Source organism: Oryctolagus cuniculus, chromosome 8 (genome assembly GCF_051225735.1).
Source record: "Oryctolagus cuniculus isolate XC-2025 breed Fujian yellow rabbit chromosome 8, ASM5122573v1, whole genome shotgun sequence".
In the NCBI taxonomy this organism is placed as follows: domain Eukaryota; kingdom Metazoa; phylum Chordata; class Mammalia; order Lagomorpha; family Leporidae; genus Oryctolagus; species Oryctolagus cuniculus.
The window spans coordinates 6,927,228-6,942,655 of NC_142874.1; the positions used below are offsets into that span (position 1 = coordinate 6,927,228).

The 15,428-nt window shown below is 40.0% G+C and overlaps 1 long non-coding RNA gene across 1 annotated transcript in view; it reads left to right on the forward strand.

Moving 5' to 3' along the window:
* Positions 1-13,246: 13,246 nt before the first annotated feature.
* Positions 13,247-15,428, forward strand: part of LOC149124815 (uncharacterized) — a 49,175-nt gene continuing 46,993 nt past the window's right edge. Inside the window, exon 1 of the long non-coding RNA XR_016211551.1 lies at positions 13,247-13,502. This is a non-coding gene — a long non-coding RNA (uncharacterized LOC149124815). The remainder of the gene's footprint in view (positions 13,503-15,428) is intronic.

Consider the following 15,428-nt stretch of genomic DNA (forward strand, 5'->3'; position numbering starts at 1 on the left):
TTTTTTGACAGGCAGAGTTAGACAGTGAGAGGGAGAGACAGAGAGAAAAGTCTTCCTTTTCCATTGGTTCACCCCCAAAATGGTCACTACGGCCAGCGCTGTGCCGATCCAAAGCCAGGAGCCAGGTACCTCTCCTGGTCTCCCAGGCGGGTGCAGGGCCCAAGCACTTGGGCCATCCTCCACTGCCCTCCCGGGCCACAGCAAAGAGCTGGACTGGAAGAGGGGCAGCCAGGACAGAATCCAGCGCCTCAATGGGGACTAGAACCCAGGGTGCTGGCGCCACAGGCGGAGGATTAGCGGCGCCGGCCGAGTTTCTTTTTTTCTATTCTTTCTTTCTTTCTTTTTTTTTTTTTTTTTTTTTGAGAACTGTTTCTACTTTTCTGCATTGGGCTCCTCATTCTTGCAGATGTGCAGGTTTTTAATTCGTTTGTTCCATTATCAGTAAGTTTTGGAGATGGAGTAGAAATAATCACATCAGTCAACCGCTTGTTTTGTCAGGAAGTCTCGGCTCTTCTTATCCTGTCTGTTTATTGCACATTTGAAAAGGATCAACTTCAAAAAATCAATTTAATTTGATTTTTAAGTCCTGAGACATGTTAACTTATTTTCACAAAAAGATAAAAACTACACATATTTATTAAGAATTATTTACATGGTTTGGGGAGGCATATTAATGCAAAAATGCATTTCATTTGTGTATCTCTTTTTACTAATAAGCAAATTAGTCTCTTCAGATTGCACTCTTCAGAAGAACACAAACTGTGATAAACTACATATCATATGCAATGTTACTGCTTTTTGCATTGTCATTGTGTGTTTCAGAAGTGAATTCAGAAAAAATCTTTTGAGGATAAGACAGGGACAGAAATTCATAAAAATAATTTCAGGTGAATATTCAATAATGAAATATAATTTTATTATATATCAGTAAGCAAATCCTATCATCCAGTATTCCTTATTGTTATTATGTACAAAAGGTGTTATTCAATAATAACAGTATTAAATTTTAAAAGTATTTCTGTGGAAAGATGTAAAAATACAGAAGATAATTAAGTTTTCCTTCTTACTAAGCTATGATTGCATTGATCAGTTTTCTTTTTAACTTTTATCAAAGATTTATTTTATCTGAAAGCAAGTTGCAGACATAGAGAGAAAAAAACATTTCATCCATTGCTTCATTCCACAATTGGCTTCAACGGCCAGAGTTTGGCCAGACCAGTCAGGAGCCCAGAACTCTACCCAGGTATCCCACATAGGTGGAGGGACACAAGTACTTGAACCATCTTCTTCCATTTTCCCAGCTGCAGGGAGCTGGATGGAGGCAGGTGCTATGGAATGGGATGCCAGCATTGCAGGCAGCGGCTTACCCCACTAGTCCAGGATACCAGCCCTCTTTAACTTAGTTCTTATACAAGCTAATAATCAGAGTCAGTTTATTATATAAAAAAATTCTACTTATTCTTTCTACTACTTTATATACCTTTCATCCCCTCCCTGCCAACACACTGCACATACGTTTTCAAGCTTGACTTTGTCATGCAGAACTTGACTGTGATCTTGAACTGACTGAGTTCAGATAGTACCGCTCTCAACTTTTCATCTGCTGTCTTGGAGACATTGCGTATAGATCTAAATGTCTAGAATTCTGGAAGACATACTGTTATTGTTAAGGGATCAGGGCATTTTCTTGTTATTAAAGAGTTATTTACAAATCCAGTTTTTGTTATCCTAGATAGTTAATAGCAGAAGAATAGTGAATTTTTCAGTCTGTTATATGACATAAAGTACTGATAAAGCATAAACTCGGCCGGCGCCGCGGCTCACTAGGCTAATCCTCCACCTTGCGGCGCCGGCACACCGGGTTCTAGTCCCGGTTGGGGCACCGGATTCTGTCCCGGTTGCCCCTCTTCCAGGCCAGCTCTCTGCTGTGGCCAGGGAGTGCAGTGGAGGATGGCCCAAGTGCTTGGGCCCTGCACCTGCTTGGGAGACGAGGAGAAGCACCTGGCTCCTGCCATCGGATCAGCACGATGCACCGGCCATAGTGCGCCGGCCGCGGTGGCCATTGGAGGGTGAACCAACAGCAAAAGAAGACCTTTCTCTCTCTCTCTCTCTCTCACTGTCCACTCTGCCTGTCAAAAAATTAAAAAAAAGAAAAAAAAAGCGTAAACTCAGAAAAAAAGGGAAAAATTAGGTAGGTGACTATGTCAATATGAGAGTACTACAGAAACCTAAGCTCTAAATGTGAACGCAAGTGTGAGAAATGAAAGAAAGGAAAGAAAACCCATGATGCAGATAGGGAAGGAAACTGAAAATTTTAATAAGTGTTTAGATATTATTAATGAAAAATATTCATGAAGGTCCCAAATAAGAGAGAGTATAAATGGAGAGATATTTAAAGTTGTCTGTGGTGATACAGAGCACAGCTGCCAGCCCATTATAGACAAATGGAATAGTCGAAGTTGCATTTAACCAAACTCCATTATTACTAAATCTTCTGTAGGTTACGTGAGTCTGATTTCTAAATATCCTGAAACCTTTCTGGAGTCATTTAATAGCGTTTTCATGACAATGAGTAAAAAGAATGTACTTGGTCAAAGTGAAACGGGCTGTAATAAGAAATTTAATGTTTTTTAGAGAAAAACAACAACCACTTAGCATGATCAAGGAGTTCATTTATAAGAGTAATTTGTCAGAGACAAATAGGAAACCACTAAGAAGTACTCAACTTCTACAAGATATATGTCCCAATTGCATAGAAGGCTGCACTTGACATTGGGAGTTCTTTGCTCTTTGGAAGTGAAGGGTTCTATTAAACAGCAAAACGCTCTTCTTATATGGACTATTGCCTCTAATTTGTGTTATAAATTTCTGCAAATGACATTTCAAAGTCAAGAGAGTTAACACCATGGATGCTATTACTACGAATGTGTGAATGATTTTAAATGTTGCAATTGATTTGTATGCTTTAATTTGAAAATGCTGAGTAACTACTGGTGTTTCATAGAAATTAAAAATATTGATTAGAAGTTGTACACTGGTGTTATTCAATAGTGTGAGAGTTACATTATTAATAGCTTTACTGTTTGTAAATTTAAAATTTATTATATTGATGTTTATTATATATATATTTAATATAGTTTAGGGTTAGTTTATCTCTTTGAAAATGATTTTGCTACTTATGGGGTTTTATTATAATTTATAAATTTGAATTTTTTGTACAATTTGTTTCACTTTTTATTTTTGACAATGACAGTGAGTACATATTCATGATGATTATAATTACGTTTCATTTAAGTTTCTTTTTGGCTCCCTAATAGATTTAGAATGTGGAATTCTCACCTTAATTCTAAATATTTTAACGTTTTAACTAATGGTTCCATTTCAAATTCATTGGTCTCTTACTAGTATATATTTGAAGATTGGTAAAGAGATTTTCTTTTGATTTTTGTTTTTTTCTTCCTATTTGTCAGTTTATATCATTATTGATATAGGTTAATGAAAGTGAAATATTGAATTTCTGGAAATTACCAAGACATCATTTGTAAACCACTTACAGTTGATTTCTAAAATAAATATTCCTTGTTTTTTCCCAAAATAATCAGCATATTTTTTGTTATAAATAATGGCATGGCCTTGACAAAGGTCTTGCATGGATCGGTGCTCAGCGGAAAGCTAGTGAGGAATGTCTCACAGACTTCTGAACATGCTGCATTTACCTCCGCTTTGCTCTTGCATTCTTTTCCACAATCTCCAGCTTTCTCAGCAGTCCAAGCACTAATATTTATCTCCTCAACGCAGAGAGCCCACTGTCCTTTTTTTCCCAAGCTTTTATGTATTGAACACAAATTTGATAGGTACAATTTTAGGAATATAGTGGTTCTTCCCCCAATACGTGCCTTCCCACCCCTACTCCCATCCCACTTCCTACTCCTTCTCCCATCCATTCTTCAGTAAGATTTGTTTTAATTAACTTTATGTGCAGAAGACCAACTCTATGCTAAGTAAAGATTTCCACAGTTTGCACCCCCAGCACGCAATGTATAAAGACTGTTTGAGAACAAGTTTGCAGTTAATTCTCATAGTACAACTGATTAAGGACAGAAGTCCTACATGGGGAATAAGTGTACAGTGACTTCTGTTGTTAATTTGGCAATTAACACTCTTACTTATGACGTCGGTGATCACCTGAGGCTCTTGCCATGAACTGCCAAGGCTATGGAAGCCTTTTGAGACCACAAACTCCATCAGTATTTAGACAGGGCCATAAGGAAAGTGGAAGTTCTCTCCTCCCTTCAGAGAAAAGTACATCCTTCTTTATAGCCCCTTCTTTCCACTGGGGTCTCACAGAGATCCTTCATGTAGAACATTTTTTGCCACAGTGTCTTGATTCCCATGCCTGCAATACTCTCATGTCCTTTTCAGACAGATCCACATAACTTAAGGGCTGATTCTGAGGTCAGAGTACTATTTAGGATGTTTGTCATTCTGTGAGTCTGCTGTGTGGCCTGCTTCCCATGTAGGAACTTTCTCTGCTTTTTAATTCTATCTATTGTTGTTACCAGACACTTGGTCATATTTATGTGATCCCTTTGACTTTAATGCTATCTATATAATCAATTACACACTTAATATAATCACTTTAATCCATAAGATGGCATAGTACCACCCTGCTTAATGGAACTTGGTGTCCCATGGCAAGTTTTTAGCTTTATCTTTAGGAATAAGTCTGTGGGAATGTGTGCTGGACTATACTCTCTTACTCTCATTCTTATTTTTTTACTGGGATCTATTTTCAATTGACTTTATACACCTATGGTTGATTCTATGTAAAGTAAGGAGTTCAACCAATGGTGTTAAGTAGAAAAATATTAAAAATGTAAAATAAAATAATAAATTATTCATTGACAGTCAACATAAGTGCTGCGCAAGTCATTGTTTCTGTGTCAATCTCATTCTACGGGTTTCCTTTAAGGTGCTCTGTTAGTTATCTCAGATCAAGGAGAATAGATGTTCTTTGTCTCTTTGGGACTGGCTTATTTCACTATAAATGAAGTTTTCCAGATTCACCTATTTTGTTGCAAATGACCGGATTTCATTTATTTGATTGTTGTGTAGTATTGCATAGATTACATATCTCATAATTTGTTTATCCAGTTTTCCATTGATGGGCATTTAGGTTGATTACATGTCTTAGCTATTGTGAATTGAGCTGAAAAAAACATGGGGGTATAGATAACTCTTCTATTTGCTGATTGCATTTCCCTTGGGTAAATAAGCAAGAGTGGGATGTCTGAGTCATATGGTAGGACTATGTTGAGGTTTCTTTTTTTTCTTTATTTTTTTTAAAACTTTTATTTAGTAAATATAAATTTCCAAAGTACAGTTTATGGATTACAATGGCTTTTTCACCCCCATAACTTCACTCCCACCCACACCCCTCCCATCTCCCACTCCATTCCATTCGCATCAAGATTCATTTTCAATTATCTTTATATACAGAAGATCGATTTAGTATATATTAAGTAAAGATTTCATCAGTTTGCACCCACACAGAACATAAAGTGTAAAATACTGTTTGAGTACTAGTTATAGCATTAATTCACATTGTACAACACATTAAGGACAGAGATCCCACATGGGGAGAAGTACACAGTGACTCCTGTTGTTGACTTAAAAATTGACACTCTTGTTTATGGCGTCAGCCATCTCCCTAGGCGCTAGTCCTGAGTTGCCAAGACTATGGAAGCCTTTTGAGTTCGCCAAATTCGATATTATTTAGACAGGATCATAGTCAAAGTGGAAGTTCTCTCCTCCCTTCAGAGAAAGGTACCTCCTTCTTTGATGGCCTGTTCTTTCTACTGTGATCTCACTCATGGAGATCTTTCATTTAGGTCCTCTTTTTTTTTTTTGCCAGAGTGTCTTGGCTTTCCATGCCTAAAATACTCTCATGGGCTCTTCAGCCAGATCCAAATGCCTTAAGGGCTGATTCTGAGGCCAGAGTGCAGTTTAGGACATCTGCCATTCTAAGAGTCTGCTATGTATCCCTCTTCCCATATTGAATCGTTCTCTCCCTTTTTTATTCTGTGAGTTAGTATTAGCAGACACTAGACTTGTTTGTGTGATCTCTTTGACTCTTAGACCTATCAGTGTGATCAATCATGAACTGAAATTGATCACTTTGACTAGTGAGATGGCATTGGTACATGCCACCTTGATGGGATTGAATTGGAATCCCCTGGCACATTTCTAACTCTACCATTTGTGGCAAGTCTGATTGAGCATGTCCCAAATTGTACCTCCCCTCCCTCTCTTATTCCCACTCTTATATTTAACAGGGATCACTTTTCAGTTAAATTTAAACACCTAAGTATATTTGTGTGTTAATTACATAATTACAGAGTTTAACCAATAGTATTAACTAGAACAAAAAAAATACTAAAAGGTATCTCCAAACTGTCTTCCATAGTGGTTTTACCAGTTTGCATTCCCACCAACAGTGGCTTAGGGTACCTTTTTCCACACATACTCACCAGCATTTGTTGTTTGTTGATTTCTGTATGAAAGCCATTCTAACTGGGATAGTTGAAACATTTTTGTGATTTTGATTTGCATTTCCCTGACCACTATGATCCTGAGCATTTTTTAATGTATCTGTGGGCCATTTGGATTTCCTCTTCTGAGAAATGTCTGTTTACGTCCTTTGCCCAATTCTTGACTGGGTTTTTTGTTTTGTTGTTGTTGACTTTTTTGATCACTTTATATATTCTGGTTATTTATCCTTTATCAATTGCATGGTTTGTAAATAATTTTTCCCAATCTGTGAGTTGCCTCTTTACTTTCCTGATTGATTTTTGCTATACAGAACCTTCTCAATTTGGTGTGATCCCATTTATTAATTTTGGTTTTTATTTCCTGTACCTTTGGAGTCTTCTCCAGGAACACTATACCTATGCCAATATCATGCAAGATTTCCTCAAAGCTCTCTAGTAATTTGATGGTATTGTGTCATAGACTTAGTTCTTTCATCCATTTTGAATATGTTTTTGTATAAGATGTAAGATAGTGGTCCTGCTTCATACTCTGCATATGGAAATCCAGTTTTCCTACCACCATTTGTTGAGGAGACTGTCCTTGCAGTGGCCCCAGCAATTGTTGGGTGTGTGCAGGGGAGGCAAATTTGACAGCCCCTGCTTACATTTGAAAATGTGAACAATGTAAACAATCAATATGGCTTCTCCCCACTGGCTGCTGGTCCGGTTGTGGGGAGGGATGAGATGTAGATGGATAGGGGCAAGCCCGACCTCTCTTCTGGTTCCACTATACTTTTTCTTCTTGCTTGGAGCTTCAAACACAGTTTGCCAGGTCCCCCCACCCACTGCTATCCCTAGCTCTGTGGACTTGCAGTTTCTCACTTGTTTCACTGGGTGAGTGGTGCTAGTCTCTGCCTGGCCTTCATTATGCCTCCGCTATGCCTCTGCCACTTCCTTTTTTTTGCTCCCTCAGCAGGGACCTGCCAATCTCTGTTGTTCTCCACCCATTGTTCTTTGAGATCAACTTCATGCCATGGTCCCAATGTCCAGAAGTGATCCTGGCGTAAAACTAGGGGAACAGGAGCCTAAGCTACCCAATTTCATTTCTTTCAAAAATCACCTGTCTGCATTGCATGCTTTCCAGTGCTTTGAACCCACTAGTCTCCTGCATATTATCCACTTATATATTCACTTAGGGTACAGGGCAACTTCAGTCACAGACCTAATTTTTAATAGTACACATTTGAGACATTTTTATCCAAGAAGGAGAGATGAGCAGTATAATTTCTGAGCTCCTGGTCTTTTGAGAATATGTTCTTCTTTATATCAAGCATCATATGAGGAAACCTGATTTATATTTCCCCTCAAACTCTGTAAAAGGTGTACCATTTTCCCTGAGTATTTTTGACAGAAGATATAAATTTATAACTATCTTAGAGCTCCTATGAAATATATGAATACATGTATACAGTGTGTACTGATCACAACAGGATAATCAGCACTTCCCCTTCTCTGACATCACTTTACGACTGGGGGTTTGGAGCTTTTCCTTTTGTTTGTTCATACATCATATACTAGGTTGTGAACTATATCCCCATACTATGCTGTGTGACACCAGGAACTTATCATGACTTAAAACTGACATGGTAACCATTGTACAAACTCCTCCTATCCCCACCATTTCTTGATGTCTCTAGTAATTACCATTATGATTGAGCTTTTTATTGCTCCCACATATGAGGCAGAACCTACAGAATTTCATCTTCCACTAGCTTTTTTCAGTTAACATTATGTCTGCCAGCTTCATCCGTTTTGTTGCATACATATACTTAAACACATACACAATGGACTAAAATTCAGCCATAAAAATAATGAAATTCTGGAAATCCAGTTTTCCCAGCACCATTTATTGAATAGACTGTCCTTACTCCAGAAATTGGTTTTAGATCCTTGATCACATATAAATTGGCTGTAGATGTTTGGATTGATTTCTGGTGTTTCTATTCTGTTCCATTGGTCTATCCATCTGTTTCTGTACCAGTACCATGCTGTTTTGATAACAACTGCCCTGTAGTATGTCCTGAAACCTGGTATTGCGATGCCACCGGCTTTGTTTTTGTTGTACAAGATTGCTTTAGCTATTTGAGGTCTCCTGTGCCTGCATATGAATTTCAGCATCATTTTTTCCAGATCTGAGAAGAATGTCTTTGGCATTTTGATTGGTATCACATTGAATCTATAAATTGATTTTGGGAGAATGGACATTTTGATGATATGTGCAGAAGCATGAAGCAAGACCCCTACCTTACACCTTACACAAAAAAAAAAACACTCAACATGGATTAAAGATATAAATCTATGACCTGACACCATCAAATTATTAGAGAACATTGGAGAAATCCTGCAAGATATAGGCACCGGCAAAGACTTCTTGGAAAAGACCCCGGAAGCACAGGCAGTCAAAGCCAAAATTAAATATTGGGATTGCATCAAATTGAGAAGTTTGTATACTTCAAAAGAAACAGTCAGGAAAGTGAAGAGGCAACTGACAGAATGGGGAAAAGTATTTGCAAACTATGCAACAGATAAAGGGTTAATAACCAGAATCTACAAAGAGATCAAGGAACTCCACAACATCCAAAAAAAAAAAAAAACAAACAAACAAACAAACAAAAAACACGTAAGAGGTGGGCCAAGGACCTCAATAGACATTTTTCAAAAGAGGAAATCCAAAGGGCCAACAGACACATGAAAAAATGTTCAAGGTCACTAGCAATCAGGGAAATGCAAATCAAAACCACAATGAGGTTTCACCTCACCCCGGTTAGAATGGCTCACTTTCAGAAATCTACCAACAACAGATGCTGGCGGGGATGTGGAGAAAAAGGGACACTAACCCACTGTTGGTGGGAATGCAAACTGGTAAAGCCACTATGGAAGTCAATCTGGAGATTCCTCAGAAACCAGAATATAGCCCTACCATTCAACCCAGCCATCCCACTCCTTGGAATTTACCCAAAGGAACTCAAATTGGCAAACAAAAAAACAGTCTGCACATTAATGTTTATTGCAGCTCAATTCACAATAGCCAAGACCTGGAACCAACCTTAATGCCCATCAACGGTAGACTGGATAAAGAAATTATGGGATATGTACTCTTTAGAATACTATACAGCAGTAAAAAAATGAAATCAGGTCATTTGCAACAAAATGGAGGAATCTGGGAAACATCATGCTGAGTGAATTAAGCCAGTCCCAAAGGGATAAATATGATATGTTCTCCCTGATCTGTGACAACTAACTGAGCACCAAAAAGGTAACCTGTTGAAGTAAAATGGACACTATGAGAAATGGTGACTTGATCAGCCCTTTTCCAGACTGTTGATGAACAACTTAATATTTTATACCTTTTAGTATTTTTTTGTTCTAGTTAATACTATTGGTTGAACTCTGTAATTAACACACAATTATTCTCAGGTGTTTAAATTTTAACTGAAAAGTGATCCCTGTTAAATATAAGAGTGGGAATAACAGAGGGAGGAGATGTACAATTTGAGACATGCTCAATCAGACTTGCCCCAAATGGTAGAGTTAGAAACGTGCCAGGGGATTCCAATTCAATCCCATCACGGTGGCATGTACCAATGCCATCTCACTAGTCAAAGTGATCAGTTTCAGTTCACAGTTGATCATACTGATAGGTCTAAGAGTCAAAGGGATCACATAAACAAGACTAGTGTCTACTAATACTGATAGAATTAGCAAGGAGAGAATGATCTAACATGGGAAGCGGGATACACAGCAGAGTCATAGAATGGCAGATGTCCTAAACTGCACTCTGGCCTTAGAATCAGCCCTTAAGGCATTTGGATCTGGCTGAAGAGCCCATGAGAGTATTTTACGCATGGAAAGCCAAGACACTCTGGCAAAAAAAAGAGGACCTAAATGAAAGATCTCTGTGAGTGAGATCTCAGTAGAAAGAATGGGCCATCAAAGAAGGAGGTACCTTTCTCTGAAGGGAGGAGAGAACTTCCACTTTGACTATGACCTTGTCTAAATAAGATCGAATTCGGCAAACTCGAAAGGCTTCCATCGCCTTGGCAACTCAGGACTAGAGCCTAGGGAGATTACTGAGTCCATAAACAAGAGTGTAAATTGTTAAGTCAACAACAGGAGTCACTGTGTACTTACTTCCCATGTGGGATCTCTGTCCTTAATGTGTTGTACAATGTGAATTAATGCTATAACTAGTACTCAAACAGTATTTTACACTTTGTGTTTCTGTGTGGGTGCAATCTGTTGAAATCTTTACTTTATATAAACTAAATTGATCTTCTGTATGTAAAGATAATTGAAAATGAATCTTTATGTGAATGGAATGGGAGAGGGAGCGGGAAATGGGAGGGTTGCGGGTGGGAGGGAATTTATGGGGGGTAAAAAGCCATTGTAATCCATAAGCTGTAGTTTGGAAATTTATATTTATTAAATAAAAGTTTAAAAAATGACATTCTATCATTTGCAAGGTATTGTCCTGAAATGTGTGTGTGTGTATCTATATATCACATATTCTTTATCCATTCATTAAAAATCATGGACACCTTGGTTGATTCTTTATCTTGGTTGCAATGAACAGTGCTGTGATAAATATGGTGGAGCAGTTTTATCTCTTTGATACATTGACTTCATGTGTTTTGGATACATAATCCCAGTGGGACTTCTGGATCAATGGTAGTTTTCAGCTCTGAAATTCCTAGTGCATTCTCTTTTCATGATTTCTATCTCCTTGATAGATATCATTCCATTTCTCATTCACATCCTGCAATTTTTTACTCATTTCTTTAAACTGTCAGTATTCCCTCACATCTCATTGAGTTTCCTTAACACCATTATTTTCACCTTTTTTTTGCAGGCATTTCATAAATCTCCTTCACGTCAGGCTCATGTCTGGAGAACTATTGTGTTCTTTCGACATTGGCATGCTCCCTTCCTTCTTTTTTTCCCATGTCCCTAGGTGGATATTTATATATTTGTATAATTGCTCCTTTTTCTTTATAGGTTTTTTGTTAGAAAATACTTTTTTACTTAGAGGGAATGAGGGCTGTCAGTTGAGTGGTGATTTGGCAGTGAGCCTAGAAGTGTCGTCACTGAATGATCCCTTCAGCTATAATCAGTGTCATCTGTGTCTTAAGAAGCCACAGTTAAACACTCTGCTGTGTTGCATGCGGGTAGTATTGTGACTTGGAAATCAATACAGGTGTGTCTTCAGTCCCAAGAGAGTTGTGTATCTGTCACATTAGGGTTTTGATGGCTATAACCACACTGCTGGTGCTATGAAAAACAGAGCGGGGTGTCTCCTGTCTTGCCAGGCAAGGCTGACTGATGCTGAGGCTTGTGGTACCAGTATCTGTGGTGATGGAACTGTGTTAAGTAGACGGTACCTGATCCTCCCAGGTGGATGTGGGTGATCCTTGGGCTTATGTCACCGGCAGCTCTTATCTTAGCTTTGAGGGTTGTGACAGGAACTTTGCTGTGGTCTCATGGGATAAATACAGGTTAGTCTTGGAATTGTGCACTGACAGCTGTATGCCTGGAGCAGCACTATACAGATGGGACCCTCCTTAGGTGTCAGAGAGTGGATGTAGAAATCTTGGGCACAGTGGAATGGAGACAGAGTGCTCTTCAGGTCCCACAGGGAAAGTGCAAGTCTTCCTGGGAATTATAAAACCAACAGTCTTAGACTCAGAGAGATGCAGGGTGCAATGGCTACCTTCCCTACTCCTTGCATTTCATGTGCGAGTTATACTGGCATGGTACACTGGCAGGCTCAGGCTGGAGCAGCGGAACGCAGATACAGTCCTCCCTGTTTCCCCTGGAACAGAGCTCCAGCAATCCTAGTCTCAGAGCTGCAGGACCTTGAGGATGTCTTACCCAGAGCCCACAGCTTAGTTACAGTTTATTCTGGGAATTGTCCTTTAACCTGGGCAAGCCTGACTCAGTGGTATACAAACGGAACATTCCCCAGTGCACGTAGGCAAGGGCAGGCATTACTGGAACTTGCAAACGGTAATAGAACCCACACGACAGAACGCACTGGGGCTACTCCCGTCCTTGAGGAGATCTCAGGTGACTGGGTGGAATATAATGAGGAGTTCGGAGGTCACCTCAGTCATGGCCCAGGTGGTGACTGCACAGTAGAGTGGGTGTTGTGCACTTCAAGTGACATTCTGGAGAACCATGCAGATAGGGTCTCTAGGCTGCCCGAGAGAGGGCAGGTGTGTCTGCACTTACAGAACCATTCAGTAGGATCTCTAGGCTGCCTGAGAGTGGGCAGGTGTGCCTGCACTTACAGAACCATGCAGATAGGGTCTCTAGGCTGCCTGAGAGAGGGCAGGTGTGCCTGCACTTACAGAACCATGCAGATAGGGTCTCTAGGCTGCCTGAGAGAGGGCAGGTGTCCCTGCACTTACAGAACCATGCAGATAGGGTCTCTAGGCTGCCTGAGAGAGGGCAGGTGTGCCTGCACTTACAGAACCATGCAGATAGGGTCTCTAGGCTGCCTGAGAGAGGGCAGGTGTGCCTGCACTTACAGAACCATGCAGATAGGGTCTCTAGGCTGCCCGAGAGAGGGCAGGTGTGCCTGCACTTACAGAACCATGCAGATAGGGTCTCTAGGCTGCCCGAGAGAGGGCAGGTGTGCCTGCACTTACAGAACCATGCAGATAGGGTCTCTAGGCTGCCTGAGAGAGGGCAGGTGTGCCTGCACTTACAGAACCATGCAGATAGGGTCTCTAGGCTGCCCGAGAGTGGGCAGGTGTGCCTGAACTTACAGAACCATTCCCAGAGCTGCAGGATGTAGTGGAGATGTTATTCAGGTCTCACAGGCAGAGCTCCAGTTGTGTGGATATTGTGGACTGGCAGCTGCCAACCTGAAACAGAGGATGCAAAAATACCATCCAGGTCCCTTCAGTGAGTGTAAGTTAACCCAGGGGTTGTAGCAGCAATAACCACAGTCCCAGAACTGCAGGAAGTAGAAGGGACTGTCCCCAGTCTCACAGGGCAAATAAGGATGCTGCTGAGGACTGTGCCCTGGCCACATGGCACCTTGCGCTGATACGCGGAAGCAGACTGCCTCGGGACTGGTCTCCTCACCTGGTACATCTGCTACTGTTGGCACCAAGCCCCAAGCAGTAGAAGGAACTTCTCTAGGCTGTGCAGAGTGAGGAAGTATGGTTTGGAGCTCAGCAATCCCACAGCTTCAGGATGCAAGAGGGGCCTGCCTTCTGTTGTGTGAAGTGCCCTGGCTCTGAGTCGGGGGGGTTCTGGGTAGGAGGTTCCTTGTGCTTTGTCCTCTCCTGGCTTTTAGAGTCTCTGTGCTGATAACAGTTCCCATTACTTCTTTACAGCAGTTCTGTTCAGTGACTCTCCTGGAAATGCAGGCATACCTTCCATTCACTTTCTGGTTTTTTTTTTTTTTTTTTTTTTTTTTTTTTTTTTTTTTTTTGTAGAGTTTTCATGTACTTAAGTGAATTATATTGGGGCTCAAGAATTGATGAAAATATGCTTTCTCTTGCTATGTCATTTTTATTGGTATATGACCTCATAGTAGGTAGGCATGGGCAGCTTTTAGTGCTGGAATATTTTTTAATTTGGAAATATGTATAGACATATAAAATTTTGATTGAGATTCAGTCATAGAGACAAAGCCTCTGTGTACTTCAGTGTGGAGGAAATTCACAGAAATGTTAGCTTACCCCTGAAAGACTGGGGACCGTGGAGGACAGAGGTTCATTGCACCGATGTGGGTTATTCACAAGAATATCCTGTGTGCCTTTACCTGCCAGTGCCTATCCTTGTAGAATAATGCTGCTCTAGATTTTCCAGATCTCATGTTTGTCCTGAGGGCTCTCACGTACAGCCATACGGGGAAAGGGATTCTGAGGGATGTAGTTCCTGACCTCCTTGGAGAGCATTATAGAAGATCACCTTGGCATGCTGCTTTGATAACAAACAGTTCAGGACACTATGGTTTGCCGCAACATCTCAAAGAATTTGATTTTTCTATATAGGGAAAAACAAATTTGAGAATTATTTTTATAGGCTGGGAGTTCTGAACATAGTTCAGTTCTTTACATATTTTACTTTTTGACTTTATTGAGTTATATGTTTAATAGTTTTTCTGTGTGAACTGAATGCATATATATATATATATGGGATATGTTTGAGAACATCTGAGTTATTTTACACATGGAAAAAGAAGTTTTTGATTATATTATGAAGTTAAAATAACTATAATAATCTTAAGAGAAAATATTGTCCTTAAGTTTTAAAATTAAACCTTCTATAAGTTAATGTCTAAATGCTCATCTAAATGTTTCCCGCTTTTTTACGTGTGTGGAAATGGCTTTGTGTAGCACTCTAAATTAATTTTAAAGAACAAAATTAATAAAGTGAGTACTTAAAAAGCAGAAAAGCATCTAAATTTTGTTCCTGGTGGGGCATATGTTTTCCTCCAAAGACAGGGAATATTCCCTCTCCTTTAAGGCATTGGTAAGATGCCAGCATTGTGATGAAGAGAATTAAGCCATGGCTCATGATGCTGGGGTCCCATATCAAATCACCAGTTCAAGCCCTGGCTGCTTCACTTCCCATCCAGTTCCCTGTCAATGCACCTGGGAAAGCAGTGTAGAGATGCCCAAGGACGTGGATTCCTGCCACCTCTTGGTAGATCTGATGGAGATGCAGGCTCCTGGCTTCAGCCTTGCCCAACCCTGGCTGGTGTGGCTATTAGGGAGTGAACTAGTGATTGCAAGGTCTCTCTCTCTCTCTCTCTGCCATTGTCTTATAATTAAAAAAAAAATAAACCTGTAGAAAAGAAGAAATGCTGTCTTTTCACCAGGA